Source organism: Macrotis lagotis, chromosome 1 (assembly GCF_037893015.1).
Source record: "Macrotis lagotis isolate mMagLag1 chromosome 1, bilby.v1.9.chrom.fasta, whole genome shotgun sequence".
NCBI classification, from domain to species: domain Eukaryota; kingdom Metazoa; phylum Chordata; class Mammalia; order Peramelemorphia; family Peramelidae; genus Macrotis; species Macrotis lagotis.
The window spans coordinates 89518202-89545357 of record NC_133658.1 but is presented as its reverse complement, the minus strand read 5'-3'; the positions used below and the strand labels follow the sequence as shown (position 1 = coordinate 89545357).

At 32.9% G+C, this 27156-nt stretch overlaps 1 long non-coding RNA gene and 1 other non-coding gene across 7 annotated transcripts in view; one reads left to right on the top strand and one right to left on the bottom strand.

Annotated features, from left to right (window-relative positions):
• Window positions 1–6121: 6121 nt before the first annotated feature.
• Window positions 6122–27156, bottom strand: part of LOC141500918 (uncharacterized) — a 78672-nt gene continuing 57637 nt past the window's right edge. For all 6 annotated transcript variants that reach the window (XR_012472082.1, XR_012472075.1, XR_012472076.1 and 3 more), the window contains 2 exons: window positions 18865–18905; window positions 6122–18462 (listed from right to left, as the gene is read on the bottom strand). This is a non-coding gene — a long non-coding RNA (uncharacterized LOC141500918). The remainder of the gene's footprint in view (window positions 18463–18864; window positions 18906–27156) is intronic.
• On the top strand, window positions 24924–25027 carry LOC141510470 (U6 spliceosomal RNA). Its single transcript, XR_012474955.1, has one exon. It is a non-coding gene; the product is annotated as a U6 spliceosomal RNA (small nuclear RNA).

Genomic DNA, 27156 nt, shown 5'->3' with positions numbered 1-27156 from the left:
ATGGCCACATGCATGCTAATTATCTGGGAGCCTAGAAATGAACTTTTGACATCTGACTCCACATTCTGCATTTTATCTCTTGTGCCACCTAACTGGATCAGCTGGTAGCTGGCAACTGATTGCCTAAAATAAAATAACCTACATAAAAACTAAATGAGTCTCTTCCTTTAAGAACCTAGTTAGGTATCATCTTCTGCAGGAAGCATCTTCTGATCTCCCCTACCTAGAGGCCCCTACTTGCCAAGCTACTTCGGATTTAACTAATTTGTATATAAATATATATGTACATATGTATATATGTGCATATTTATTCCCTTTATATGTCTTCTGTATATATTTATATATGTAATTATTGTTTGTATCAGTAGTAAAGAAACTCATTGCAAATAACGACCATTTTTATTCATTGTGATTGTATTCCCAAGACCCAATACAATCCTTGGTACATATTGGGTACTCAAATAAGTGTTAATTGTCTGATTGTTTAACATTATTTTGTAAACTTTAAAGCCTTATATAAATTCCAGTTTTTATTCATTACTGAATAGGAGATTGATGCCTTTCAAAAATATGTTTCATTTTGTTAAGCCATTCACCAATTTATGGACACCCCTTTAATGTCTGGTTCTTTGCCATTATATAAAACACTCATATAAATATTTATACCCTGTACTATCTACTGCAACACATAGTTGCCTCAAAAAAATTAAAAATAAAGGATATATAAAAAAACACTATCTACATCCAGAGAAAGAAATGATAAATAGAAGTATCTATAAAATAATTCCCATATATGTGTATATTCTCCATATATGTGTATATTATCCATTTATAGAATGGAGGGGGGGAGGGATAAAGGAAAAAATTACATGATAGTTTTTTATATATTTAAAATATATTATATATTTAGCAAGATGTATGTAACATTAACAATTTAATGTACAATCATCTTTTTATATTATATTTATCATGGAAATGTTTGCTTGATTCCACAAACTAAAAATAAGATATATTTTATTAGTAGAAAAAAATGAATATGGGGCAAATATAAGAAAATGTCCTGGGGGTGGCTAGGTGGCAGGGTGGATAAAGCACTGGCCCTGGAGTCAGGAGTACCTGAGTTCAAATCTTCCCTCAGACACTTAATAATTACCTAGCTGTGTGGCCTTGGGCAAGCCACTTTAACCCCATTGCCTTACAAAAACTTTAAAAAAAAAAAAAAGAAAATGTCCTGCCTTTACAAAGCTTGCAATTTAAATAATGAAGAGTCTATATGGTTCCATATTCAGCTTTGATAAATATTATATGATACATCTTTGATCAATTTATCACCGAAGCAAAGATAGATGCAAGGAGATATTTTATTCTATCATATTGCTACCATCCAGTATAGCCATAGCTGGTATCTATATGACATAAACTCATTGTCCTGTGTTAATATAGAGTTACAAACTACATGGGATTCCTGCACTAATTTAATCATCAGAGTCAGAACACAGTGAGGGTAAATCTATTTTCATAACAGTATCTCTGCAAAGTCAGATGATTAGTCTCTCTTTAGGGCTGTCAAAATGTATTCAGTAACTAATAACAGGAAAAGAAAAAGAGAAAAAAGAATGGCAAAATAGAAGATAAAGTTGTCATTTTTTAACTGGAAATCAAATATTCAGAGTATTAACTAGCAAATTTGTTACTAAACTCACCCTCTGGTCATCAGTGGCAGTTAAATCCTAGGTTTCTTTTGGATAAAAACTCCAAGTTTGGAATCTCTCCCTCATGTTTTGGAAGCAGAGACCCTGGATCATCTGAGGACCTGGGGATGTTCTCCCAGGACCATTGGGATAGGTTATGGAACTCCCCCAATAGAGAGATAGAGACATGGATATAAAGGTATGAATCTATTTTGTATATAATGTGATATATTGTTTTTATAGGGGTACAGTTACATTTGGCAAATTCCACTCAATAAATTTTAATGACAGAAAAATGTTTCAATTGTCCTGATTTAGGAGCAGTTCTGCAAATGGGCTATTGTGTCAGTTCTCATTTCTTCAGATTCTTTGTGGGCAGTTTGCAATGAGAGTGAGGCTGAGAAATAATTACTTCATCTCCAAGATATGTTCTACAATTCTAGAGTTTCTCTAAATACAATTTTTTCATTGTAACCATCTCCTTCCTCCCCATATCCTATAAAATATACTGAGTATAGTAATGCACTAGGTGGGGTGGCTCTTCTTTCTAGGCTTTTCTTATTATTCTTCTTTGGAAGACTAAGTTTTGATATTTATTTAATGAAAAAAAATTACTTTTTGTGTTGAGAATATTGAAAAGGAGTATATGATATGAAAGAGAGATTTGAAATATTTGTTTCTCTTTCTTCTGAATTTTGAGACATGGGGAGACAGTGTCGTGAAACAGAAAAACCATTAGCTCTGGACTCATTGTGGAACTTAGGGTCAAATTCCATTTACTACTTATGTGACTTGAATAGGTGACTTAACTTCCCTGTGCCTCAGTTTCCTCCTCTGTCAAATGAGGGGGTTGAACTAGATGACTTCAAAAATCTCCTTCCAACTCAATATCTATAATTCTATGACTTTACCCATGATTTCCTGGATGTAGAGACAAATAGAAACATCTGTATTTTCTCAATATCTGGTGTTTGAATTATTCTTGTTTAATGTCTTTTCAGGATATGCTTCTGCTTCTATCCACCCATCTACTTGAGAGAGGAACTATCTGAAAGGGGTTTTGATTCATGGATTTGTAATTATCCCTGTTTAATTTCTTTGTAAGCTTATGAGCACCCTGTCACCCTTATCCATGAAAATTTGGCCCTCTTTTTATTATCAGATGTTCAACTTTCATTAGAATTAGGCTAAGCTAAGCTAAAAGAAAAAAAATCTCTCTTAAAGGTCAGGGTTCTTAATTAAATGAAAAACACAGGCAGTAGCATTAGTGAGAAAGAGGGGGGTAAGAAATGACTGTAAGGCATGTGCTCTTTTCAAGAGATAGACCAGATATATCAGCAATATCCAGATGACCCCATGCAAAGACGTCATGGCCCCACCTCATTCACTCCCTGACTATGAGAAAACTGAGGAATTTCCTTTAATGAGTTTTCACAAGCAAATCAAACATTATTTTCTTATTGGAAAGGTCTTAATTTTAACCATAGAAAATATTTTTAGTCCATCTGCAGCTCCTGAGATCCATTCCCTTACTTCAGATTTCTAACTCTTCCTATACATAGTATTTCTCTTCTGCTCCCACCCAGATTACCTTATCTTTATTTGCTTTGCACATACATGCATATATATATATATGCAAATATGCTTATGTCTATGTCTATCTATGTGTGCACATAATCATCTCATCAATCAGGAGTTAAGTTCCTTTGGGGAGAAACTAGCACTGTGTGAGTAACCATCAGAAGCAAGACAATTTCATAATTCATCTAATGTGGATGCAATTGTTTATGAAAAGAAAGTCTAATGCTTCAGAGATCAATATTTTTAGGAACTTAGAATATAAGATCTATGAACCAAATTAAGCTGAATGAGGTTAAGCAGGAAATAGAAAGATAAAATATCAACATCATAGATATCGGTGAACTTTAAATTCATGGGAATGAATGAATGAATTTAATTTGGATGATCACTACATATACTACTGTGGGCAAGAATCCCTTAGGGGAAAAATAGCCTTCATAATCAATAAAAGAATCAGAAAAGCAGAACTGGTTGTAATCTCAAAAATGAACAAATGATATCTGTTCAAATCCAATGAAAAACTTTGGATATCACCATAAGTCAAGTCTATGCTTCAACCAATGATACCAAAGAGACATAAGGTGATCAATGCTATGAAGACCTTCAAAATCTTCTAGAATTAACCCCACCAAAGGATGTCATATTCATTATAAGGGATTTGAAATGATAAAGTAGAAAATCAAAAGCTTACTGGTAATAGGTAAGTTTCACCTTGTAGTACACAATGAAATAGGGCAGAAATAGAATTTTGTTAGAATAATTTGCTGGACTCTTTTTCAAAAACACAAAAGGTGAATCTACATGTTAAGATATCAGAAGATCAGTATCAAAATCTGATTGTATACTTTGGAGCTCAAAGTGAAGAAGCTCTTTATATTCTGTAACAAGATGAAATGCATACTGTGGCTTAGATCATGGGTTCCTTATAGCAAAATTCAGTCTTAAATTGAAGGGGAAAAAAAGGAAAAAACCTCAGATTACATAGGAAAGACCTAAATAACATCCCTTAAATATGAAGTGGCGGTCTTAGGAGATTCGATCTGGTAGATCAGGTGACTAACACTTACCTTGCCAGCAAACGTCTATATAGAGAAAGCTGTAGTTTTTACAGTAGCAATGTATGACTGTGAGAATTGAACTATAAGGAAAGTTGAGTCACAGAATCACTGTTTTGGCATTGTGGTGCTGGATAATACTTTTGAGAGGTCCTTGGACAACAAGGAAGTCAAATCAGTCTATAATTAAATAATTCAGGTCATTTACTGAAAGTGGGACTTAAATACTTTGGCCATATTATGAAAAGACAGGACTCATTGGCTAAGAGCTTGATGTTGGAAAAGACTGAAGGAAAAAGGAACAGGGGACAAGCAGAGGATGAGATAGTATCTTAGAAACAACGAAAATGAACTTGGAAAGATTTTGAGAGACAGTGGAAGAAAGAAGGGCCTGGCATACTATGGTTTATGGAGTCACAAAAATTGGACAAGACTGAGCAACTGAACAACAATAATTAAATCCCAAGGTCAGTTAAATTTATCTATTCTGTGATAATTTGTGAAAAAGATAGTTTTGTTCAGAGCCAATATTTAAAGCAAATCTTTCTTTTATGGAGAAGTTTAAAGATACTATTGGAAGTGGCATTTCATATAAATGTATAAGTAGATAGACAGACATATATATCTACAGATGTACACATATGTATATATGGGTATGTAGCCATTTATGTATGCATATATGTGTAAATGCACATATATACATATTATATAGTGTGGTATATATTTATATGTGTGTGCTATGCACAATATATACTTATATACATTTTTTCTTCAGTAATCATCACATTTCAAGGTCTATATCTATGGATATAGATATAGACATAGAGATAGAGAAAGAGAAAGAGATAGAGATAGAGAGAGAGAGAGATAGGGATAGAGAAAGAGAGAGAGATAGACATAGACATAGACATAGACATAGACATAGACATAGACATAGACATAGACATAGACATAGACATAGACATAGACATAGACATAGACATAGGGATAGAGAGAGAGATAGAGATAGAGAGAGAGAGAGAGAGAGAGAGAGAGAGAGAGAGAGAGAGATAGAGATAGAGATAGGATAGTTGGGAGTTCTATAAATACCTAGAACATAATATTCACTCCCCTAACATCTTAATACTTTTAATTATTGAACCAAAAATCAAAAGGTGGTTGGCACACAGGAATAGGAAACATAATTATGGCGTTTATAGTAGAGTACTGGTAAATGTTCAACAATTGGCTCTCTGAAAAAAAATTTATATACCACTTACTTTCAAGTTTAATCTACATTAGCATTTTCTCCAACACTTTCTTAATTATAGACAAAAAAATCGAAGATTTATAGACTTTGCCAATTTCTGAGATGTAAATTCTTATATTGAAATTTTAACAATGAGTTCCTGAGAGTCAGTTCTAGTTGACTTCAGCCCTACTTTAATTAAACTCGATTTAGAGCAACTCTAGGGTTTTTTGTTTGCACTGTAAGCATTTTTCTTAGAAGAAAGAGAGACACAAAGAAAAATGAAGAGAGAAGGCGAAACAAAGGAACAGAGACAAATGGAAGAAAGTGAAATGAAAGAAATTGGCTTTGACCTGTATTAAAGTTCTAAAATGATCAAGATCCCTTTCTCCTTGGATCACCTGCACATTCAAACCAAAATAGGCACTTGAATGAACTCCAACAAACTCTAATGTTATTAAATGAATCAGAGACACAGATTCCCTTTCCCCTGAGCTAAAAGAACAAAAAAGAGAGAAAGGGATAATCTCAGAATAGCTAATAAATAATAAAGACAACAGGCTTAGTAGGGGAATAAATTGCAATAATGACCATTTTAATCCTAACAAAGGGACTCGACACATGATTGAAATTAGTCTTTTTTCAAAATGTATTCATATTCCATTCAATAAACATGTTATATATAAACATATATAATATTTATTTATGTATATATAAATGTATATTATGTATAATATTATGTATAAGGGTAAAAAGAAAAAAAATTTCCACCCTCAAAGAGATTACCTTTTATTGCAAGAAACATGCTCAGGTAAGAAAAAAAAAAAACATTTGTAAGTGATACAAAGTCATTTTAAGAGGTAAACATTTATTTATATAGGCAAAAGGATAAACCTCATAACGGAGGTTGCATATAAGATGAATTTTAAATTAAACTGGTGATTCAGAGAAACTGTGCAAAAGTTATACAATCTAGTTATTGATTAAATGAAATAAAAATTCCCAAATTATCCTATCTCCTACTGAGTCAATATATCTCCAATAATGTGAACAATAAAATTTCTGTATGCGTTTCTGTTTCAATCTTCATTTTATCACCTCAGAAATGTGCAAAAGTAGACTCCCCATAGGGAAATAACCTATTATTCAAGTCACATGATCCAGAAAGAGCCACAGGGCAATATTCTTTCCATGAAAATGTTCATGCTAACCTTAAGGTCTAATTTGCAACATCTATCCAACATTGCAAGCTTACACTCTTCTTAATTAAACTGATTGGCTATATCTGTAGTCTTTGGGGATGGGCACAAGGTCAGCATAGTGATTTCTACTTCCATAAAAATGAAATTAGAAAAGATAGATAATAGAATCAAAGTCAAATAGTAAGTTAACTCATTCAGGATGCTACCATCAGATGTTGAAAATTTAAAAGACTGACTCTGTCTTTACCTTAGCTGAAAAGTGTTTTCCTGATCTCTCCTTATTAATAAATATTTTAACTTGGATTTATTTTTCATATAATCATCTTTGTATACATTGTCTCCACCAAAAAAATTCAAGCTCTTTGAAGGGAAGTATTGTTTTATGCATGTCTTTGTATTCTCAGCTTCTACAGCAGGGCTTGGAACATAGTTGGCACTTAAACATTTGTTAATTGATTGATATTCCAACTCTAGTTTGCATTTTGGCCTTTAAGATAAACTTTATATCTTCATACGCATCTACTGAAAAGAAATGTAGGACTCTCACGTGTTGGTCTAAAGGAACCTGGGAATAATAATGGACTTAATACATTTTGCAAAGGGCTTTCAAATATTGTCTCATTAAGAATCTCATAACAACTTTGTGAAATAGATACTAAAGATATAATCAATCTTATTCTATATTTATAACTTCTTGTTTCCCTGTTATGGCTGTCTCAACATGAGGATATTTGGAAAAGCATGAAGAGATAAAATGTTGAAGTACTGAATATAATTCAATTAAATAAGCATTGATTATACATTTCCAACAGAGTCAGAATATGTGAGGCACCAAAAGTTAAAAGTAATAAGACAAAATGATACTTGCCTTTGAATTTACATGGGGTGGAGAAAAGGGGAAAGCAAAAAAGGCCATTTCTTTAAACTATAGATATAAGCTCCTTGTAAAAACAGAAATCACATTTTTAATAGAATAGTTTGTGATCCTTTGGAAGGGAAAAAGTGCTTACTACATACCAGTACAAGTTCATCAAAAATAAATTATATTTGCTCCTTTTTTTTTCAGCTTGCTTACTAAACTGGAAGCTCAATGGAATTATAGAAATAAGTTTTACTTGGATGATAATGAAGACTGTGACAATATCTCTCACAATATACTTGTTGATAAGAGAGAGAGGATTATGGTGTGTATGATAATACCATGAAGTCAATCTGCAACTGATTAAAGAATTTAACTCAGAAGTCCATGATTACCATTGTATTGTGTCTTCAGTCATATTCTGTTCTTTTCAACCATTTTTTTCAAAACCTGAGGTGACAGGAAGTTATAAAGAAACTTAAAATGAATCAAAACAGAATTTTTAAAGATCTCAACCAATTTAAATAATGATTTATATTCGATAAGATGAAATTTAATCAGGATGAATAAAAAATTCTTACAATTATGCTCAAAATATCAGTTGTAGAGCATACAATGAGCAGTGGGGGTACATGAAAACACCAGAAGCTTTTAGCAAAATTCTTAATAAAAGTCAAAGAATGACAGGACAGATGCTAGAACATATGTCATCAAGGAAAGAGTACAAAGACCTGGAGATGTTAACTTTCAAAAGATCACTGTCTTTAGGTATTCATTATTTTTTTTAAATTAACTCTTCCTCCTTCATCCCCTCCCTCATTGAGACTTTTGTTATATAAAACGCATTCATATTAAGCAAGCACAATCCAGAAAAAAAGATACTTTCCCACTGACCACATCTGAATAAGCAGGTATGGATTACCAAATCCATCACCACTCTGGCAGAAGATAGGTGGTACGTGACATCTTCAGACTTCTGGACTCAATACTTGTGATTGTATTGATGAGAATATAAAGTTTTCAAAGTCATTTACCTCTAGAATATTGTCATTATGGACAAGGTTCTGTTAATTGGCTTCATTTCACTTTATGTCAGGCTTTTGTAATATCCTCTGAACTCTACCTATTTTTTAGCTTCTCATATTAAAATATATGAATTACATATATATTCCAATTTGTTTTGCCATTCACCAATAAGTGACCTTTTATTGAGTTTCTAGTTTTTGGTTACTATAAAAAGAGCTGACATAAATATTTATATACAAATGGGTCTTTTTTCTCTTTTATTTGCAAGGCAAATGGGGTTAAGTGGCTTGCCCAAGGTCACACAGCTAGGTGATTATTAAGTGTCTGAGACTGGATTTGAACCCAGGCACTCCTGACTCCAGGGCTGGTGCTTTATCCACTGTACCACCTAGCTGCCCCTTTTCTCTGAATTCTTGTGGGAATAGTTTTAGCACTAGAATTTCCAAGGCAAAGAGCATACAAAGCTTATTTCCAGAATGACTGAATTAATTCAACATTGTTTTTTCATAGTTTTCTAACATTTATCATTTTTTAAATCATCTTTGATAATATGATGAGTTTAAGGTGGAACTTCAGAGAAGTTCAATTAGTGTTTCTTTAATCATTAGTGATTTAGAGCATTTATCCATATGGTTTATTGATAGCTTCTATTTCTTCCTTTGAAAACCATTCATACCCTTTGAACATTTATATGTTAGGGAATGGCACTTAGTTTTATAATTATTATTTTTATATATACTGGAAATGGGACCTAAATCAAAGAAAGTGACTGCAATTTTTTTTTCACAGCTACCTCTTCTTCTAATTTTAACTACATTTGATTTGTGTTTGCAAAATCATTTTGGTTTTACATTGTAATGATGATCCATTTTGATTTATGTAATTGTATTTATCTATCAATTATTTAGTTATATTTTCTTCTCCATTCATAGAACTGAAAGGCAATTTCTTCTTTGTCCCTCTTATTTTTTTAAATGTCACTTTTTATAGCTAGAAAATGTATCTATATTTAGTGTTAAGCTTGTTGTGAAGTGAGAATGTTAGTCTTAACCCAATTTCTTCCAAATTGCTTCCCTGTACCAATCAATGGGGTCTTTCAGTAGATCAGACACTCACTCTACTATTGTGTTATCTTCTCTTTTTTTATCTAATTCATTCAACTGCTATACGGCTATTTTAATTAATATCAGATAATTGTTATTATTTCTTTGTAGTATAGTATGAAATCAGGTATGATTCAATTTCCACTCTATCCAATCCACCTTGCTTGGAAATGTTTCTGTTTTTGTTTTTTTTTTTTTAACTTTGCTCCTTGAGATGAATGTTGTCATTGTTCTAGTTCTATAAATAATCATTTGGCAATTTTATTGCTATTAAACTGAACTAGTAAATTAACTAATCTTATTTCAGCATATCTGTTTAATTAAACAATGAGCAATTAATATTTTTCTAATTATTTAGGTCTGCCTCTGAAAATTTACTTTATAATTATATTCACAATATATAAATGTATATGAATGTATCTTTATAGACACACTGTGTCTTGGGGCAGCTAGGTGGCGCAGTGGATAAAGCACCTGGCCTTGGAGTCAGGAGTACCTGGGTTCAAATCCTGTCTCAGACACTTAATAATCACCTAGCTGTGTGACCTTAGGCAAGCCACTTAACCCCATTTGCCTTGCAAAAAAACCTAAAAAAAAAGTCATCATTTTGATGTGTCTTGTTGGTAATAACAGGAAATTGATGATTAATATCTTTTTTATATCATATAGCTTTGCTTAATATATTCTTTCAATTAAAACTTTTGTTTGACTGATTAGGGCTTTCCAAGTATGATGTCATATAATACTCATATTTATTCCCTAAATTTCTTTTCCTTGCCTTTTTTTTTTAACAATTCCAGGGTCTTATCAAATAGTAGTGATGGTAATGAGTATGTTTGTTTTATCCCCTGATCTTAGCAGAAAGGACTATAACTTTTTCCCATTTATTCTATTCTTTACTATTGATTTTAGATACAAGTACTTTACTCTTGTAGAGGTATCATTTTATCATGCATTTTCTACTGTTTTTAACAAGAAGAGCTCATGGAATTAGTCAAAAACTTTTTCAGCATCTATTGATATAGTTATATGTTTTTGCTAATATTATCAATATTGTTGACTTGGTATAAATGTTTCAATTAAAAAACATGATTATACAGTACATTTCCAATATCTTATTATAGTCAATTTACTATTATTTTATGTAAAAATTTGCATTCATATTCATAAGGGATATTGATTTGTTATTTTCTTTCTCTCTTTAGTTCTCCTTGGTTTAAGTATCAAGATCTCATTTGCAACAAGAAACATACTGGAAGGTTGACTAGCAATCAATTATCCTTTGAATATTTATCAGATTAATATGGTCCTATAGCCTTCTATTTTCTAGTGAGGGTTCATTTTGGGGTTCTTCAATTTCTTTTAAATATATGAAACTTATTTTATTTATTCATGTAGCTTATATTTTAGTAAAATAATCATTCAACTCCTCCATATAATGTTTAATAACCATAATAATTGACAGAAAAATCTATCAAAATTTATTTTATTTACTCTTTGATTTGTTGTGAACTATACCTTTTTTCTTTTTGTATAATTTTTAAAAATAAACTAATCAATTGATTATCTATTTTTTAGCTTTTTAAAGATCGATTAAAATTATATTGATGTCTTATTTGTTCTGATTTTTGCCTTTCTGTTTTGGCACTGAGTTATTACTGAATTATTACTGTTGTTTAACTTAACAGAAAAGTAAATTAGGGGCAGCCAGGTTGAGCAATGGATAGAGCCCCAGCCCTGGAGTCAGGAGTACCTGAGTTCAAATGTGGCCTCAGACACTTAATAATTACCTAGCTGTGTGGCCTTGGGCAAGCCACTTAACCTCATTTGCCTTGCAAAAACTAAAAAATAAAAGAGTAAATTAAAGAAATTAGGATTTTGAGACTCATTTGTTTCTTATCTTCTTATTAGCATGCAAACAATTCATCCTACATATCCCAAACAACCCAAATAAATAAATATGTATGCCATTCTGTATTTCCTTTGACTCTTACATTTCCTTTTTAAACTCTGCCCAATTCTGGTCTTTTAATCTGGCATGCTTCTTTCTTTCCACTGTAGGACTGAATTTATTACTGGATAGATGATTCATGGCTCCCAAGGACCTTATATTACCAAGATAAGTCATATTATCAGTGAGACATTTTTGTCAGTAATGGGTTGGACTATGTGGCTCTTGAATATTGAATTCCATACTCTATTCTTCCTTATATACAACTATCAAGTCTTCTGGAATTCTTACTATGGTTCTTTGATATTTGAACTCTTTATTTTTTGCCTATTCATAAAACCTTTTCTTGTCCTTGAAGTTTGAGATTTTGGTTATAATATTCCTGGGAGTTTCCATTTTAGCATTAAGTTGATAGGTGCATCCTTCTTGCTTTCATTTGGTTTCCTGGTTGTAAGAATTCCAGTCAATTTTCATTTAAAATTGCTTCAACTATAGAGTCCAAGCTATTTGGGAATGTCATTTTCAGATAGTTTTAAAATACTTATATTATTTCTCCTTGACCTCTTTTTTTGGTTATTTGTTTTTAATATTTTGCTTATATATTCTTATAGATTTTTTATGATTTTGTTTTAATATTCCTTGATATCTCATAGAAATTTTTTTTTTCCTTTGGATCATTCTAATGTTCAGGATTTTGGAAGAAATGTATGAATTATCCTAGTAACTATTCAGTTCTGGGATGAAATATAGCATTATTATTTTTTAATGGCATAAGTGACAGGGATACAGTGACACTTGGTTTTTCTTGACATAGCCCTTCCTTTCTCCAAATGAAAAAATGCCTAATTATTAGGGAAAGTTATAGTGGAAGACAAGGTGACTCTTGCAGTCTACAGAAATGCACCAAGGCTAAGAGACAGACTCTCTAGGTGAGTTGGATCTTTTTTATGCCCCTAGATGACCAGGAAATAGTATTAAGGAAGCTGAAGTCCAAAAAAAGTCCTGGTGACAGCTTTGTCTTGAGAAAAATAAATTCTAAGAATTAGGGAAAAGCAGGGTCCTGGTTTTCCCCATATAGTGACTAGTATGGAAAGATACATTAGGGAAATGATGTTTCTATCATATATCAGGTTTTGAGTAATATTTTCTACTATTTATTCAAAGATATCAATTTCCCTTGCCATTTTTTTCCCTTCCTGTTTTAAGTTTCATTTCCACCAGGTAATATTTTCTTCCAGTTAGTTCTCGTGACTTGAACATCTTATTTCTTCAAGGTTTTAATTGGACTCTTGAGAATTTGCCTCCTGGGTTCCTCAGTTTTCAGAGTATTCCATATTTTTCTTGATTTTCTCATTTCAGCAGACTCAGTATTTAGGGTGGGGTGGGGTTTGCTTGCATTAGTTTCTGCTTCTACATGGCAGAATGGAGGGGACAGACCTTATTTGATCATGAATGTGCTTGCCAAAACTATGCCCCACCTTCAAGGGACGCAAACTGCTCCTATACTTGACTCTTCCTAGATCATCCCTATTGTCAAAGGGCTCTTGTGTTTTAGACATCTAAAGATGAAAAAGAAAAAAACTTGCTCCCAAGGACCTTACATTACCAAGCTAAGATATATTGTTAAGGAGACTTTTTTTGTCAGTAATGGGTTGGACTATGTGCTCTTGAAGCTTCTTCCAACTTTGAAATTCTATGATTTTATGATACCATTATTTTAGGCTTTTAGGGGGGTTATGTCAGCTAGATAAGTATAATATAACACAGGATAATCACATAAACTTGATGTAAGCAATGTACTGTGTGAGATTTTTAAGGAGGAAAGGTCATTACTATGTCAGCTCATTTTTATCTGTCAACATTTCCCTGGAAGGGAAGTAAGGAAAGTAGTATAACTAGATGTGTCTGCTGATGAGTATTTGTCTATTTCTGAAAGAAATTTTGATAGTTTTGTACCAAATGAACACTCACCCAACTCACTATCTTATGAAAATGTGATGTACCCAGAGAATAATCCTGAACTTGGATTTTATTCAACATGCAAAATTTAATAAGCTTGTATTGCTTTTTAAAGTACTATTCTTTCAGATATTTTGAAATAAATAGTTTTTTTTTCATTGTTACAAGACAACTATGTATTTTTGGAATGATAACATGCAACATTTTGGTTCATTTGTTAACCAAAGAAGCAAGCTATTTTTATGACCTTTATGTTTAGCATATAGAAGTACAGACTGCATAAAATTTATTTCAGGCATGACTAGTATTCACATACATGGAAAGAAGAGCATTAAAATGCAATCCTAAATGCTAGTGAATGAAGATTTGAGGAAATTACATCACCACAACTCATCTTCTCATAAATCAGAGATAATGAAAATAGAATAAGTTAAGAACTAAAAAATAACTTTTAGGATGAATGATGAATAATCTGAACAGAAGAGCTTAATTATTGAGGGACAAATGAATTTTAAGAATAGATTTAAATAATTAGATAACTCTATGCAGGTGAGTTGTTGAACTATTTCTTATTTTGAGAAAATATAATTCTCAATCCTCAGAACACCTTTATTTTGCAAATTTAAAAAAATGAGCCAAAAGTTTTATATAATCCATTTCCTAAAAGAGCAAAGAACTATATCATTAAAGGAAATATTTGCTTAATTAAGAAGTTTGTTGAAATGACATTAATAAATCTAGCATATTTTCAATTTATAAGGATATTGTTGTTCAGTAGTTTTAGCTGTACTCTACTCTTCATGAACTCTGGGTTTTGTTTCGTTTTGTTTTTTTGGCAGAGATACTAGAGTGGTTTGCCATTTCCTTCTCTGGTTCATTGAGGATGAGGGAACTAAGGCAAATAGGTGTCACACAGGGTCACACAGCTAGTTAAGTGGTTCAATTTGAATTCATGTCTTCCTGACTCAAGGCATGGCACTCTATTCACTGTACCACCTAGATACCTCTTAAAAATAAGGATATTACTGAAGATATTCATTCCCTAGAACCCCATCAGAAACATATAATACCTTTAGAAATCTTAAGGACAAGGGCTGGGGGCGGGGAGCACATCCCAAATTATTACAGATATTTCTATTTAATCATGTTTCAACTTTAAAATGTAGAAATATTCAATTGATTAAATATCAAACATGAAAGGATATTTCAATGTCATTGCATAACTTTTTCCACAAAATAATTTTTTTCAAGTTTATATTTGGGATCTTTGTGACATCTGGAAATAATAGATGCAACACAATTATAAAGGCTTGCTGTGTCCCTATTTGGCATATTTGCAAATCCCAGTGCTACATTTTAAGGGTCATATAAAAAGGGAGTCTGATTAGTGGATAGAAGGTCAGTCGAGTTCAGGACTACTTGGGTTCAAATCTTACTTCTGACATACTGTTGCTGTGACCATGATTAAGTTATTTAATCTTTCAGTGCCTTGGGTTATTTCTATACTGATAAATCAGCTGATTAGTGTGAATACAAATAGTGCCCTATAACAAATTTCAATGTGAGGAGAAATACATAAAATTAATGTAAATGTTAATACCACAGTGAAAGCCTGAATTTTAAATAATGTCACCTATGGTCAACATATCTTAATAACGAAGAAACCAGGTCAATGTTATTATTAGCTTTTTGCAACAATGTCCTCCATCTTAGCATTCTTGAAACCCAGAAATTCTTATCAGTGAACTTTTAAAATATGGATAATAGGCCTCTAAAACTAGTCTTTAAACTTTTCTGTCTTTCTTTCTCAGAGCACTCAATTTTCCAACCAATATAAAGATTACCTTTATAACATCTATATTGACTGCTTGAAATTTGACTATAGGAATAGCACACCATTCAGTAAGGAGGTAAAATAAAACCCCATTCATTAGGTGTCTTATATGCACTAGGCTTTGTTCTAGATGCTAGAAATTAAAAAAAAAAAACCAGCTAAAAAAATTTCTTTGAGGGGTCAAGCTGACAGAACACATGGGAAATGATTAAATGTGGGGAAGAATTTACCTAATTTATTTAATTCATCACAAGAAACAAAATTCTGATCCTCTGGCTGTGAAAAGTCAATTTTAAGTCCTTATTCTGACACCACAGATATATATGTGACCTTGGATAATTTTAACCTGGTAAGAAATGGTTATTACTCTTTCATCTGTAAAATAACGAGATTGGATGGTGCATTCTCTAAAACTCGTTCTGCCTGAGACATTCTAGGATTTTGTGTCTTGAGTTAAAATATTTACCAAAACAGAGGATTTGGTATAAATTCAGTCTAAATAACAAGAACACTAAAATAAAATACATGATTTGGATATAAACCAGTCTTTTTTTAATGAATTCTTATTTTTTTAGTTCTACTTCATCATTTATAATTTATCTGCAGACAAGTGCCATGGCTATATGATAGGTACAAAGAATAGCTTTAGAAACAATCCCAGTATTTAATGCAGAGTCAAGATATTTTAGAAATGTTCTTGAGAGAGGACAAATCATTAAACAGTGTGTAAATCAAGAACTCCCCATCAAGGAAATTGAAACTATTTGAGAAAACTTCCTCACTATTTCAAATACTCACAGTCTCTCTAAGATTTAAAAGATAGCATTCAGTCCAATCTCTTCCAACACCATCTTCATCTTCTTGGAGCTTAGATTTATACACAAGTAATATAGTCTTTCTTGCTTGATATGAATGAATGAATGAATGAATGAATTAGATGAATAGAATAAATGAATGAATACATGAAAATAATAGGATGAATGAATGAGTGGAATTTGGTAAATACAATAAATGGCTAAAAAAAGTATATTAATATGTTTTGTCCTTCATTCTTGAAGAATATCATGACATCAGGGTGGTGATGCCAACACAAGTACTTGAATTAGATTTGAATGAGAGGAATGCTGTGCTATGTCCACTCCTCACTTTCTCCTCCAGAGCCATTTAGGTCCAGTGCCCAATTATGAAAATCAGGATGACTGGAGATAGTCCTGGATATGAAGCAATCATGGTTAAGTGACTTTCCCAAGATTAAACAGCCAGCAATTGTCTGAGGTTGGATTTGGACTCAGGTTCTCCCTGAAACAGATGAACATCAAGCACAATCTTCAAGACTAGTGGGGTTTTTTTTTTAGGTTTTTGCAAGGCAAATGGGGTTAAGTGGCTTGCCCAAGGCCACAAAGCTAGGTAATTATTAAGTGTCTGAGACTGGATTTGAACCCAGGTACTCCTGACTCCAAGGCTGGTGCTTTATCCACTACGCCACCTAGCCGCCCAGGACTAGTTGTTAATGACATAATGACTCCAGAATCAAGTGTAGAAAGGAGTTGGGAATGGTGCAGAGTATGAAGATGGAAGATCTAGGTGGGGCTACATCTGGTGAGTTCTCAGCAATTGGAAACAGGGGTCCAGGGCAGGAAGAAAGTTCTGGGTTGGAGAGAAACTGGAGTAAAGGAGAATGGTCTGAAAATGTCTATGAAGCAGATTAGTGAGGTTGTAGGAATAATTTTTCAGGTTGGCCCACTACTGATATAACTTTCAAAAATTCAGAGACATTTCTAAGTCACAGTGAGGAATTTGAAAAATTAGTGATTATTTGAAACTCCAATTGGCTCAGTTCCACAGATAGCCATGAAACATCTACCATGTATATGTCACAATAGTAAACAATGCATCTGTAGGGACACAAATGAAGTTGTTGGCATAGTTGAATGGTCATAGCACTGAGGGCTTCATTGGAAAAGTTGTCACCTATGACAGCTTTCTCCTTTGAGAATGGGATGGCCCTCCAAATGGAGTCAAGATTCCTGTGAAAAGAGCTTCATGCAGCTTGGAAAGCTCAGGGTAGAACAAGTTTCTGTTCATTATGGAAGTCAGTTGTTGGGATTTTTCCTTTGCTGTTTCTTTTGCTTGTGTATTAAGAAAGCCAAAGCTGAGCAAGCAGTGCAATTTGATAAAATTTGTAAAATGCTTCTTATTTTGTTGGCTTAGTTGTTCAACTTTGTATTTAGAGATAATTGTGCTTTTTGTCTGTATATGTGGGATTGTATATTGTAATATTGACTCGAGAGTGTTCACTCTAGGGCATTGGGAAACTAAGTGAAAGGACATTGCTTATGCCTCCCCAGAGACCACATGTGAAAAACTCTTCTGAATTTGGGATGAAGTCTATGTATAAAAATCAAAATGCACCCTGGCTTTTTTTCAGTGATAGCAAATTTAAAACAGAGAGAAATGGGTAACTTGAGTTTGTCCAGCTATGTTCAAATTGCCTAACATGGAGGCACCCTGAGACACCTTTGTTGCATGTACAGATGGATGAATATAGAGGTTTCTGCCTCCCTCCCATTGATGAGGGTAGGCTCTGTTGATTGCAGCAAAACTGGATCAAGTTATGTCTTTTAAAATGAAGATACAGTAGTTTTCTTTCTTTTTGTCATACTTTCTGGCCATGAACCGAATCTGTGAAGAGGAACAGCTCCTTTTATCCTTTCTAAGAAATGGGCTTTAGGATGTTTGTTTTTGTTCTCTGTTCTTGTCTTTCTCAGTATGAGGTGACAAATCTGGAATCTTCAGTCCAAGCACTCTGACTTCTCTGGGCTTTCTCAGCTTGGTTAGTTACAGCACCCCACTTGTATTCCTGGCTCCAAGGTCATTGTAGCTTGTGCGCCATAGTCTGGTGGGAATTGGGGAGGGAGTGGAGGGGTAATTGGGGATTATGCCTCCAGAAGTTCTTACAGTTTTTTTTTTATCCTGTAGGGAACAAGGATACATTGAATAATTTTTCAGGAGAGCTCATTAGGCAGAATTTTGAATAAAAAGGATTTTTTTAGCAATGACAATAATAATGATTATTATTATTATTATTCCATAATAAAGACAACCATGATATCAGTAGAGTAATGTAATGCCTTACCCATATAAATTGAAGGAGGAAAAGATCAGAATTAAGAAAAATAATTTCCTTGTTGAATCTTTTCCCATCTTTTAAAACTGCATTTAAATACCCCCTCTGAAATTACTTTTTCTCCACATTCCAGTTTAAGAATCACCTTGGACCTCACAAATTAAAGAAGTAGAATGGAATTTAAAAGCACTCTAGTCCAATATCCTTATTTTGCATTTGAAAAACAGACCTAAGGAGGTTCGACTTACCTAAGGACAAAGAAATTAAGAAACAGAGCCAGTATTTGAACCTGTATGAAATAAATGAAACAAATGGCAATTCAGTACGGTTTTAAGGAATAATCACCTAAATTCTTTAGTTCCTGCCAAAAACAGGTGAAATAAATCTAAGTGAATTTCTCCAGCAAAGCTCTATATTATCAATATACTTAAGTCTTGATAACCATACCAAGAAATAATAATGTAAATAACAATTCATAGGGGTGGCTAGGTGGCGTAGTGGATAAAGCACCAACCTTGGAGTCAGGAGTACCTGGGTTCAAATCCAGTCTCAGACACTTAATAATTACCTAGCTGTGTGGCCTTGGGCAAGCCACTTAACCCCATTTGCCTTGCAAAAACCTAAAAAAAAAATAACTAATAATTCCGAGAAATTGTTGTATTATGCAACTATTTTGCTTTATTTTTTGGATTTTATAAAGCTTATTATTTTGCTACCTTTATACAAAGAATGTTGCTATTTTTCTCATAGTTTCTTACATATACTCTGAATATAGCCATTTTCTTATTTTAATAAAATTTCCATTATTTCAAGGATTGTTTCCATGGGAGAGAAATTATTTTTAAACTGTCAAACTCAGGTTATCTACTCCGAAATCCAGTATCCTTTAATGAACTTACAATGTGTTATTGTTTATTCCACTTATTGGTTTGTGTCTTATCAACATTCTAGTATGTGAGTGGGGACTGTGTGATACAAACTGTATTTTCCTCAGTACCTAGTAATAGATGATTAGTAAATGTTAGCTAATTACATGAATTAGAGTGTAGCATAGCATGAACTGAGGAAGAATGACAGGAAACATTAGGTAAGTCTTTTAACACAAATATGAGAAGATAATTCTCTGGCATCACCAAAGAGCTACTCATTTAAAACAATGGTCAAACTACATTTAACACTGAAATACAACAGGAAATAATAATGAATTTATTCGAAGATAACATTGTACCCATGAAAACATCTTTTTGAGTGGTTTCCTTGATGCCAAGTTTCCCATTGCAGCACAGAAACACAACTCAGCAGTCACTTTGGAGTGGATTTCTCACTATTGTCACTTTAGATAAGTAGTCTTGCTATTCTGAGTAGCTCAGTCCATTAGTATAAGGCAAGCAAAAGATAGACATTCTAACTGTTAAGGGGACAAATAGAAAACTACATCTATGACTTCTAATTCCAGTTCCCCTATGACCTCAGTTTCTGATTCTAGAATAAAATCACCTAAATTTCCTCTGATTAAAATTCTTCTCTCCTGAATTAATCTGTCCAAACTGTAAAGTTGTAGAAGTGGAAATTATGATGACAAAGGAAGAGAGCTGGATCTAAGTTCAAATCCTACCAATGACAATTACCACCTATCTAAATGTAGGCAGCTAGGTAGGATATTGGATAAGCATTGAATCAGGAGGAAAGATGAGTTCAAATTCAGGTTTGGACACTTACTGTGTGATCCTGGGCAAGTCACTTATACTCTGCCTGCCTCAGTTTTCTCATTTGTGAAATGGGAAGAATAATAGCACAACCCTTCCAAAGAAAGGTTTGATAAAATTAGATAATATTTGTTAAGAGCTCTGCATATGTTAAAGTGTTGCATAAGTAACATTATTAGTAACTTTAACATATTACTTAAATTTTCTTTTGTAACACTGCTTGGTTATTGTACTTTATTTTCTAAGAAATCAAAAATGACATCACTAGGTCAGAGTACAGTTAGACTATGTTGAACCATCACTGATCACACCAATATATGATCAGAATGCCCTTTCACAGGTGGGACACAAATAAGTCCTATGAAATAGAGATTAAAAAACCTACCTCACAGGTTTGTTGTAAGAATAAAAATAAATAAGATTAGAAAACTTTTTTACAGAACTGAGCATCCCTTTGTGTTTTTGTGTGTGTGTGTGTGTGTGTGTGTGTGTGTGTGTGTGTGTGTGTGTGTATCTGTATATGTGTTTCTTTATAGTTCTTTCTCTTTAGGGGCAGTTAGGTGAATGAATAGAGTGCAAGAAAAACTTGGTGTTGGAAAGACCTAAGTTCCAATCTGACACTTATTCATTATGTGACCTTGGATAAGTCACTCAGTTTCAGTTTATCTTAGTTTCTGCATTTCTAAATTGGTGATAATAATAACATCATTAAACTATTTTATGTTATATATATATATATATATATATAAAATTAGTTATTATATAAAAGATCACATTTATCCTTGTTTTAGGAATGATATTATCAGTGATAATAATAATGAGAGACTAATGTGTAAATTAGTGTAATACCTCAAAGTTCAATGGTCTCAAGTGAGAAAGACCCAAGTTCAAATTCTGCCTCTGACACATACTGCCTAGGTGATTCTGTAGTCATTAAATAATTATATCATGTGTGAGTTGTCAGAAAAGTCAAAACAGAATCAAGTTTATTATCTTAAAAAAGGGCAAAGATGAAATCACTGACAGGAATTCCTCTTAACCACTAACTTGCAACTTTTCTAAAACATAAGAACTATAATGCAGGCTTTGGTTCTCTTCAAAAAGTAGTTACAAGTCTATCCCTCTCCAATTGACATTTTACTCAATTATTTTATATATATATATATATATATATATATATATACATATATATATATATATATAAACTATTCTTCTTACCAAGAATTAGAATATTTTGAACTAGAAATTAAAATCTCTCAGTTCTCTTGTATTTCCCTCAAAGTATAACAATTCAGTTCCATTCTCATTAACAATGACTATTAAACTTCCTCAGTTTCCTTTTGAATGTCACTTAAATTTGAGTTTTCTGAAATTGTCTTTCCAGATTCTCCTGAAAGATGAGAGTTGACTTCCTAAATCTATTACAAACTTGTTCTCAAATGACAACTAACTGTCATTCTCTCACGGACTCATTTACCATTGGCACTTAACTATCCAAGTCTCTTCAGGAATGAAGTTCTGTTATTCCACACTCGGTGTCTCACACACTCTTTCTGCCATAACATTTAAATGTCAGTCCCATGATTCTTTGTGTTTTCATAAAATTTCAGTGAGAGTATCCAAATACTCTGTGATAAGGAATTTTCTAGTTGGAGTTAATGGTGGAGACAGAGTCAGAGAGAAATGCAAAAAAAGGGGACAGAGGGAGAGACAGAAAAAAGATAGAATTAGTGAGATACAGAGGAGATGGAGAGACACAGAAATGTACAGAAGGAGGAGAAATCCCCTCCTATCTCCCCTCCCAATATTTCCCTTTCAGGACCTTGGATTCAACCCTAAACTTCTCAAATCTTGATCTTAGAGTTTCCTACCATTTTACAACCACACAGCTTGACTGGCTTATTTTTAAACAAAAATTCCAGAGATGTGTCTGATTCTTTTAGGCAGCAATAACATGTTACCTCCAAAGCATCATCTGCTTTTATCCAGTAGCCATTGACCTATAATACTTTCTAATTGATTAAAGACTTATTTACACAATGTGCTGGTGGTATAGCAAAGCTTATCAAAACCTGGTTTATTCTTTTTTTCAATACATTTTGCTGATCAGTCAATTCAACTGAAACATCTGGATCTTTTGTGATTCAATTAAATTCCTTCATTAAAATGGATATATCATTTGATAGTTGGCAAAGAACATTTGAAAGCACTTTGGACTTTCTCATCAACTGTCACGTAAACAACCTTAGTAGAATTTGGAATTCTTACTGTATTTGGAGTCTTAACCTTTTTTCCCCAATGAAGCTCATTCCAATGAGTTAAGTTTATATTATACACCTGAAGGGAAGAAAGTTTTGCTCTTAATTTCTCTGCCAAAATCTTTCTCTGATTTCACATTATGATTTGGAGGTGACCTTAGGTCCCTAAAAACTCTTCCATGCTTCCAGGTACTATTTTTTTAACTTCAGCAATTCATCAAAACAAACCCTTTGACCTCAGACATTTAATAGCTATATGACCCTGGACTAGCCATTTAACCCCAATTGCCAAACACAAACAAACAAACAAATACTTCATGGGGTTACCACTTGAATTTCTCCAGGAAGAAATTGTGGCAATTAAATTACAAATACTGAATCTAGAAAATAGCACCTCCACTCATTTTATGAGTCCACCAGAAACAGCAACAAGAAAACAACTAGTTTCAATTTTACCTTTAAAAATTCCTAAGACTCAAAGTCTTGGTTTACTTCTATATCCTTGTTGTGTGATATATTTTTCCCTAATCTTTCTTTCCCTCCTCTCCTTGTTTATTCCTCTTCTCCTCTCTTTCCATTTCTTTTTCTAAGACCAAGAGCCAACAAAGTCACTACAGATGCACAGATTAAAACCTATTATTTGGCAGGCTGTGAAAATACTTATAACTTCATTGCTTTAATGGTGATATTGTGGATTTCTTTTTTAAATACTCTTTATTGAAACGATCTTGTATTTTTAGCCTAGTGTAAACAAAGCAGTTTTGTCCATCTGTGGGAACTACTATCTCCTATTGCAGTCTTGAGGGTCCCCGCTAGTGTCAGAGTACATGCCTGCTTAGTGATCTCCATGGCAACAACAGCCTTTATCTTGCAAGGAGTTCTAATGTCAGAAGGACCCCATGGTTCCTTAGAAGGGCATAGCAGTCCTAAAATAGAACACTTGGCCTTTATGCAGAGAAGCACAGGCTTTAATTAGAAATTTTTTTTTAAATGAAACTTTGCCATAAGTCTGAGTGACTGTATACTGCTTCTTCATAGGATCACCTCAAACAATTCTTGATTTAGATTAAAGACAAACCCCTCTAACTTTTCAGAATGGGTTTCTGGTGTTATTAAAGCAATAATCTAACTAAAACATACTTTTTGACTTTGTCTTTTAATAAATATTGAGAATATATATTTTACATATTTTTTAAAAAATATATTTCAATAAGCAAGAATATGCTGTTTTCCCTCCTATCCCCACATTCAATCATGGAAAATCAAGAAAAAAAATAAAACTAGAGTTAAAACGCATGTGTACTTGAAAAAGAACAAGATATAAAAGTAAAGACAGGAACTCACATGACCTCTCTCAAATATCCCTTCCAACAACATCAAGATAACATTTCAAAATGAATTTTGGAGTAGCAGAATAAAAAAAATGAGGTGAAATAATCTTTTAGTCCAAGTCAACTTAAAAGGTCAACAGGAAAGGTCTGTCTTACTGGGGTGAGAGTAGAGTGCAGTCCACTGCAAGTCCTAGCTTGACAAATCAACAGCATATCTAGGAAGTCAAAAGTAGAATGCATACTGAGAAGCGGAACCAGCAGTGCCCTGGCAAACAAGCAGCAGGCCTTGAAGGTGACTGATTCAGGGAGCAACATCCAAAGCTCTCAGTCCACAGACAGTAAGGGGTCAGACAACAGTCAGACAGCACAGAGCACTGCACAGACTAGGAGAGAAGGTGCCACACCTCTAAGAATCATACAAATTATCTGCAGAATGAACAAACAACAATAAAAGAATCTAACCGGGCAGCTAGGTGGCATAGTGGATAAAGCACCGGCCTTAGACTCAGGAGTACCTGGGTTCAAATCCAGTCTCAGATGCTTAATAATTACCTAGCTGTGTGGCCTTGGGCAAGCCACTTAACCCCATTTGCCTTGAAAAAACCTTAAAAAAAAGAATCTAACCATAGAAAGTTGCTATGATGGCAGGGAAGAAAGCAACACAAACAACCAAAGATCAAAATGGCTACATGTAAAGCCTTAACAAAAAAAGTACATGGTCTCATGCACTTTTGGTCCCATGCTAAAAAAGAGTTTACTGAATGAATTCAAAAAGAATTTAAAAATAAAGTTTGAGAAGAAAAATCAGGGAAGGAAATGAGAATGATAAAAACAGCATCATCAAAAAGTCAACATTCGGTATAGACAAAAGTGCAAAAATGGGAAAAGGTGCAAAATTTCACTGAAAATATTGTTTTAAAAAATAGAATTGAACAAATGGAAGAGTAGGTATAAAAGCTCACTGAAGACTGAAAATTGGAATTGGACAAGTGAAAACTAATAACTCCATAAAGTGCTCGCTTTGGCAGCGCATATACTAAAATTGGAATGATACAGAGATTAGCATGGCCCCTGTGCAAGGATGACATGCAAATTCGTGAAGCATAATAACTCCATAAAGCATTAACAAACAAAATGAAAAGAAAGGGAAAAAAAAGACAGAAGAAAATGTGAAATATCTTCTTGGAAAAACAACTGAAAAGAAAACTACGTATATGAGAGACAATCTAAGAACTATTGGAATAGAATGACCAAAAAATAAGAGCCTCAACATCAAGAAATTTTACTGAAAATTGCTCTGATATCCTAGAACCATAGGGCAAAATTGAAATTGAAATAATCCACCAATCAGCTCCTGAAAGACTTCCCAAAAGGAAAGGACTGAAGAATATTTTAGCCAAATTCCAGAGCAGTCAGGCGAACAAGAAAATATCAAAAGCAACAAGAATGAAATAATCAAATATCATGAAGCCACAGTCAAAATGACACAAGCTTTATCAATTTTTACCTTAAGGGATCAGAAAGCTTGGAATATGATACTCTGAAGGGCAAAGTAGCTAGGATTGAAACCAAGAATTGCCTACACATCAAAACTAAATATAATCCTTTAGGGAAAAATGTGGATATTAACTGAAAAAGAAGATTTCCAAGCTTTCCTGATAAAAAGACAAAAGAGAACAGAAATGCAGATTTTTAAATATAAAACTAAAGAAATTCATAAAAAAAACCAGGAAGGAGAAATCAATGGAATTTGATAAGGTTAAACTGTTTACATTCCTATGTAGAAAGATGACACACTTTAAGCCTAAGAACTTTTTCATGATTAGGGAAGTTAGAATAAGAATACATAGAGCACACAGGTATCAGCTGATTATGATGGAATCTTATAAAAAATAAAGGGCAAGAAAGAGGAATGCATTGGAAGATAGGAGGAAATGGAGAATAGGGGTAAATTATCTCATAAAAGAGGCACAAAAATGTTTTTATATTGAGAGGGAAATGGTAATGATGCTTGAACCTAATTCTTATTTGAATTGATTGAAAGAAGGAATAACATAAACACTCAATTGGGTAGACAAATCTACCTTGTATTTCAGGGAAATAGGAAATAGGAATGGAAAGACTGATAGAAGGATGGCATTGTATTCACTGTACTACCTAACTGCTTCTAAATGCTTATATCAATGAAATAAAGAAAGTTTGGATAAATAAACTGGGCATATAACTAAAAAAAGAAAGAAAAGGAAATTAAAGCTCCTTAATTAAATACCAAATTGTAAATACTGAAAATCAAAGGATAAGTTAATAAAATTGAAAGTAAAAAAAAAATGAAACCATTGAAATAATAAATAAAAGTAGGAAATGGTTTTATTTTTAAAAATGAAATAGATAAACCAGTCATTAATTTGGTTTAAAAAAAGAAACCAAATCATCATTATCAAAAATAAAAAGATGAATTTACCAACAATGAAGAGTAAATTAAAACTATGATTGGCTAGTATGCCAATGAATCTAACAATCTAAGAGGAAAAGAAGAATATTTACCAAAAATATTTAAACTGTCCAGATGAACAGAAAAGGAAATACAATACTTAAACAATTCCCTCTTAGTTAAAAGCAAGGAAAAGAAAAAGAAAAAGGAAAATGGACAAGCAATCGATGAAATTCCAAAGGAAAAAATCTCCAGGAAAAGATGGATTCACAATTGACTTCTACCAAATATTTGAAAAACAAAACATTTCAATACTATATAAACTATTTGGAAGATAAGTCAATGATAGAGTTCCCAAATTTTTTTAATAACAAAAATATGGTGCTGATACCTAAGTCGGGAAGAGCAAAAGCCAAAAGAAGAAAAAGTGGACCACAGTTCCTGATAAACATTGATATAATTTTTTTAAAAAAGTAACAGGTAGATTACAGCAATATATCACAAATAATACACTGTGTCTGGATGGAATTTATGCCAGGAAAACAGTTGTTTAAGAATTAAGAAGAATATAAGCAAAATTGATCATATTAATAATAAAGCCAACAGAAATCATATAATTATTTCAATAGATGCAGAAAAAATTTGTCAAAATACAACATTCATTACTATTAATAAAAAACAGAAAGCATAGGAAGAAATGTGACTTGCATTCAAATAATAAGCAGTAATTATCTAAAGCCATTAGCAAGCATTATCTGAATTGAAGATAAGCTAGAAATCTTTCCATTAAGATTAGGGATGAAGCAAAAAAAGC